The sequence below is a fragment of the Macaca nemestrina genome, chromosome 7 (assembly GCF_043159975.1).
Source record: "Macaca nemestrina isolate mMacNem1 chromosome 7, mMacNem.hap1, whole genome shotgun sequence".
Lineage (NCBI taxonomy): Eukaryota > Metazoa > Chordata > Mammalia > Primates > Cercopithecidae > Macaca > Macaca nemestrina.
Genome location: NC_092131.1, coordinates 127,470,933 through 127,477,299, shown reverse-complemented (window position 1 = coordinate 127,477,299; position 6,367 = coordinate 127,470,933). Strand labels below are relative to the sequence as shown.

General features: G+C 40.9%; 1 protein-coding gene across 1 annotated transcript in view; it reads right to left on the bottom strand.

Moving 5' to 3' along the window:
• Positions 1-2,526: 2,526 nt before the first annotated feature.
• LOC105470181 (uncharacterized) overlaps positions 2,527-6,367 on the bottom strand; it is a 318,425-nt gene continuing 314,584 nt past the window's right edge. Inside the window, exon 20 of the mRNA XM_071101026.1 lies at positions 2,527-2,616. The gene's annotated coding sequence lies outside the window, so the exon portion shown is untranslated. The remainder of the gene's footprint in view (positions 2,617-6,367) is intronic.

Below are 6,367 nucleotides of genomic sequence, written 5' to 3'. Positions count from 1 at the left end.
AGCATTTAATATATACCAATAACATTCAAGGCGAGAGCCAAATAAATAATGCAATCCTATCGATAATAGTCACACACACATAAATGGTTTTTAGGATAACTAGCTAGCCACATGCAGAAGAATGAAACTTAACTCCTGTATCTTTCACCATATACAAAAATTAACTAAAGGATTAAATACTTGAATATAAGAGCTCAATCTATAAAAATATTAGAAGAAAATCCAGGTAATAACATTCTAGACATCAGCCTTAGCAAAGAATTTGTGACAAAGTCCCCAAACGCAACTGCAACAAAAGCAAAAATTGACAAGTGGGACTTAATTAAACTAATGAGCTTCTGTACAGCTAAAGAAACTATCAAAACAGAGTAAACAGACAACCTACAGAATGGGAGAAAATATTCAAATTATACACCCCAAAAAAAGCCTCATATCCAGAATCTGTAAAGGAACTTAAACAAGCAAAAAACAAATAATCCCATTTAAAAATAAGCAGGCTACTGTGTCAATGAAGTAGCCATTCCTTTGTTTCTTTACTTCTCTAATAAATTTGCTTTCACTTAAAAAAAGAAAAAAAAGGGCAAAGTACATGAATAGACACTTCTCAAGAAGACATACACGCAGCCAACAGATTCAAAAAAAGTTCAACAACACTAATCATTGGAGAAATGCAAATCAAAACCATAATGATGTACCATATCATCTCACACCAGTCATAAGGAATATTATTTAAAAGTAAAAAAATTAAAACAAAAAAAAATTTTTTAAAGTAAAAAAATAACAGATATTAGTGAGATCACAGGGAAAATAAATCACTCTACCTAAAAGACACATTCATTAGTATGTTCACTGTGGCATTAGTCACAATAGCAAACACATGAAATCAATCTAGATGCCCATCAACAGTGGACTGGATAAAGAAAACGTGGCACATGTACACCATGAAACACTATGCAGTCATAAAAAAGACAGCACAATCATGTCCTTTGCAGCAATACAAATGCAGCTAGAGGTCATCATTCTAAATGAATTAACACAGAAATACTCAATACCGCATGTTCTCATTTTTAAGTGGGAGCTAAACGGCGAATACATGTGAAGACGAGAATAAAAGACAGTGGGGACTATTAGAGTGAGTAGGGTGGGACGGCAAGAGTTGAAAAACTATTAGGTATTGTGCTCACTACCTGGGTGATGGGATTATTTGTACACCAAACCTTATGGACAAGGAATTTACCCATGTAACAAACCTGCACATGTACACCTGAACCTAAAATAAAAGTTGAAAGAAAAAAAAGAAAGAACCCCTCACAAGAAGAGTCGTTAGCTGAAAGCCTCCAGCTGGCCTCCAGCTGTAGTGTATCTGAAATCAGTAGCAGTGTTTCAGCAAAGACCATGATTCCCTGGGTAGTCTCCGTCAATGACTGAGCATATCAAGCGTACTGGGCCCAGCTCTTTCTACTTATTAAGGTATCCCTCTATAGGCAATCTACGCACAGAAGTTCCCCCACAGGGCTGCTAAAGACTCTCATAGCCGTATCATCTGAAGTCTCTTCCTGTTGAATCTTCCTCCTTTCTTGCCCTTCACAGATGTCAGGCCTACATCAATGTCTATCTGCTCCTGCTGTTTACCTTACACATATGCTATTCCACAATGGGTCAGTTTCACTTTTTATTCTATCTTGGGATCTGCTTCCAAGAGCACCTCAACTAACACATACGCACATTCTAATCGCCAATCCCAAGGTTTATCAAAATCTAGCTACCATGCATTTCTAAGTTTGTAAGAATAGTGATCAGGCGTTTAACCAAGTCACAAATGGGCTTTTGTACTGCTACTAAGGAATGGAATGTAGATGTAAAAGTTTCTTCAGACTTTGAGAAGTTTCACTTCCTTTGAGGTGCTTTGGTTTAACCAACTAACCAATATTCACATGCAGAATCTATCAAAAATACTTACATAACTGTGTTGTCATCCACTAAGATATCACAACCATGAGCAGGACACGAAATAGTCTGAAAAAGATTGAAGTTTAAACTGTCTTCATTCAACAAATATTTAATGAATGCTTACCATTGCCAGGCACTTTGCTAGGTTCTGGGAATATCTTAATATTTATAGGATCTCAGTCCTTCCCTTTCTCCTTAAAGGAAATGTGTGTGAGAGTATATTTATCATCATAAAGCAACTAGACTTGCTAACCTGAGTGATTGGTCTTTAAACACACAACTTTAAAGGTAAAAGCAAGATAATCTTACAAAACTGTGAAACAAGTTTCAGTTAACATATACCAATACTGATGCCGGCTGAGAAAACATTACCTGGAGTGGCTCTTTAACTGGAATGCCACATTACTTTAGGAAAAAGCCTATTACCTTTAGTTGTTTGAATCTAGAAAAATGTTCCCCATGCGATTCATGATACACAAAGCTTCACCTGTTTTTATTTGTGCAAATTTGTGCAAGGGTCTGAACACTATAGGAAATTCAACAAAAAAGTGAGAAACAACTTGGTATCTTTACCTGACCCATGCCATCTTCCATTATTTTGGTACTTAAATATTCACTCCAGCATTGCATACAAAACTTATGTCCACATTCAAGGCCAGTGAAATACTGTAAGAAAAATAAAACATGAACTTAACAAAGACATTATCAGAAAAATCACTGGCCGGGCGCGGTGGCTCAAGCCTGTAATCCCAGCACTTTGGGAGGCCGAGACGGGCGGATCACGAGGTCAGGAGATCGAGACCATCCTGGCGAACACGGTGAAACCCCGTCTCTACTAAAAAATACAAAAAACTAGCCGGGCGAGGCGGCCGGCGCCTGTAGTCCTAGCTACTCGGGAGGCTGAGGCAGGAGAATGGCGTAAACCCGGGGGGCGGAGCTTGCAGTGAGCTGAGATCCGGCCACTGCACTCTAGCCCGGGCGACAGAGCCAGACTCCGTCTCAAAAAAAAAAAAAAAAAAAAAAAAAAAAAAAAAAAAAAGAAAAATCACTATAAACAGTGACTCAATAGGGCTTGATAAGGTCACATTTCTTATAGTGGCTAAAATGTCCAGTTTGACAATACATGGGCTCCTAAAATGAACTTTTCATGGTGAAATCTGGACATGCAAATACACTGAGCACACATACATCTTAGGAATGGCGGGCAACAACATCTGTATTAAATATAAAAAGACAGACAAATGAGCATATGAAAGAATGCTCAGTATCATTCAGCATCATGGAAATGCAAATCAAAACCACCACGAAGGCTGGGCAACATGGCAAAACCCTGTCTCTACAAAAAATACAAAAATTAGTCAGCCATGATGACGCATGCCTGGAGTCCCAGCTACTTGGGAGGCTGAGGTGGAAGCACTGCCTGAGCCTGGGAGGCAGAGGTTGTAGTGAGCTGAGATCACACACCACTGCACTCCAGCCTGGCCAAAAGAATGAGACCCTGTCTCAAACAAAACAAAGCAACACCACTTCACACTCACTAGAACACCTCTAATTAGAAAGACAGAGAAAGCAGGGCACACTGGCTCATATCTGTAATCCCAGCGCTTTGGGTGGCTGAGAGGGGAGGATTACTTGAGGCAAGGAGTTCAAGACCAGCCTGAGCAACATAGTGAGACTCTGTCTCCACAAAAAATTAAGAAATTAGCCAGGTGTAGCAGCACATGCCTGTAATCCCAGCTACTCAGAGGGGCTGAGGTGGGAAGATCACTTGAGCCTGAGAGGTCAAGGCTACAGTCAGCTGTCATCATGCCACTGCACTCCACACTGCGCAACAAAGTGAGGCTCTATTCGGAAAAAAAAAAAAAAAGACAGATAATATTAATAACGAGTGTTGGTGGGGATGTAGAAAAATTGGAGCCTTCGTACACTGTTGATAGAGATGTAAAATGGCACAGCAACTTTGGAAACAATCAGGCAGTTCCTCAAAATATTAAACATAGGGTTACCATATGACCCAGCAATTCCAATCCTAGGTATATACTTGAAAGAAATGAAAACATACATCCATACAAAAACTAGTACACAAATGTTCATTATAGCATTATTCATAACAGCCAAAAAATGAAAACAATCCAGATGTCCATCAACTGAAGAAAAAAAGTACTTTTTCCATATAATTTCCACAGATAAAATATTGTTCAGCCATAAAAGGAAATAAAGTACTGATACATGGCCACAATATAGATGAACCTTGTCTTCAAGATTCTTCTCCTATCACTTGCATAGTAAAATTTCTTGTAAAAGAGTGAAAATAAGCCCGTCATAAAAGATCACATATTGATTCTTTTCTTTTCTTTTCTTTTTTTTTTTTTTGAGACGGAGTCTCGCTCTGTCCCCCAGGCTGGAGTGCAGTGGCCGGATCTCAGCTCACTGCAAGCTCCGCCTCCCGGGTTTACGCCATTCTTCTGCCTCAGCCTCCCGGATAGCTGGGACTACAGGCACCTGCCACCTCGCCCGGCTAGTTTTTTTGTATTTTTTTTTTTTTTTCAGTAGAGACGGGGTTTCACCCCTTTAGCCAGGATGGTCTCGATCTCCTGACCTTGTGATCCGCCCGTCTCAGCCTCCCAAAGTGCTGGGATTACAGGCTTCAGCCACCGCGCCCAGCCGCCTTTTTTTTTTTTTTTTTTTTTTGAGACCGAGTCTCCCTCTGTCACCTAGGCTGGAGTGCAGTGGTGTCATCTCGGCTCACCGCAACCTTCGCCTCCCGGGTTCAAGCAATTCTTCTGCCTCAGCCTCCCAAGTAGCTGGGACTACAGAAGTGCGCCACCACACCCAGCTAATTTTTGTATTTTTTAGTAGAGACAGGGTTTCACCATATTGCCAGGCTGGTCTCCAACTCCTGACCTCGTGACTCACCCACCTCGGCCTCCCAAAGTGCTGAGATTACAGGCGCCACCATGTCAAGCCTTGTTTGATTGTGTTACATGAAATGTCCAGAATAGGTATATCCATTGACAAAGAAAACAGATGAGCAGCTGCCTACGGGCTGGGGGACTTGGGAGGAATTAGGGGGTGAATTTAAAAAGGTATCTCCTGGGGGATTATCAAGTGTTTTTAAAATTGTGGTGATGGCACATAACTCTGTAGAATATACTAAAACCACTTTAAATGGGTGAACTGGATAGTATATAAATTATATCTCATTAAACCTGTTATGAAAAGACTTATTCGGAATAGCTAAGGATAATAGTAACTAACACTTTGTTCTAAAATGTTAGAGTTAAGGGATCCTTAAATGAAGCTGTATCCTGTAATGGGACATGAAGTAAACACTTTAAATAATATTAGATGATCTGGAGGATTATGTCTTTTAAAAAGATTCAAATAATGGTTACCTTATTTTAAAGAACATTTTGCAATATTTACCACTAAATTATTTTTAATTGAGTAAGTTATATAGGCTTATGATTAAAAACAATTTTTTTTAACAGTACAAGTTCAGAGTTTATGCTGAAAAATAAGCCTCCCTAGGCCAGGCGCGGTGGCTCACACCTGTAATCCCAGCACTACCGGAGGCAGACATGGGCGCATAACTTACAGTCAGGAATTCAAGACCAGCCTGGTCAATGTGGTGAAACCTGTCTCTACTAAAAATACAAAAATTAGACAGGTGTGGCGTTGAGGCAGGCGTATCACTTGAGATCAGGAACTCAAGATCAGCCTGGCCAAAATGGCGAAACCCTGTCTCTACTATAAATACAAAAATTAGCCAGGTGTGGGGGCAGGCACCTGGAGTCCCAGCTACTTGGGAGGCTGAGGCGGGAGAATCGCTTGAACCTAGGAGGCGGAGGTTGCAGTAAGTCAAGATCGGGCCACTGCACTCCAGCTTGGGTGACAGAGTGAGACTGTCTCAATAAAAAAAAAAAAAAAGGCCTCCCTCTTTCCCATCCCTGTTGTTTGTTTCCTCTATCCGGAGGCAACTGCTATTTCCAGTTGCTTACATATTCTTCCAGAGGTGTTCTAGTGTACACACTTACACACACACTCTAACAGTACCACAAATTCTCTTCTGCACCTTGTTTTTTGTTGTTGTTGTTTAAAAAAATCCAATAGGGCTGGGCAAGGTGTCTCACGCCTGTAATCCCAGCACTTTGGGAGGCCAAGGCAGGCGGATCATTTGAGGTCAGGAGTTCGAGACCAGCCAAGCCAACATGGCGAAACCCTGCGTCTACTAAAAATACAAAAAACTAGCCAGGTGTGGTACTGTATGCCTGTAATCCCAGCTACTCAGGAGACTGAGGCAGCAGAATCCCCTCAACCCAGGAGGCGGAGGTTGCAGTGAGCCAAGATCGCACCCTTGCACTCCAGCCTGGGTGACAGAGCAAGACTCCGTCTTAAAAAAACAGAAAAACAAAAT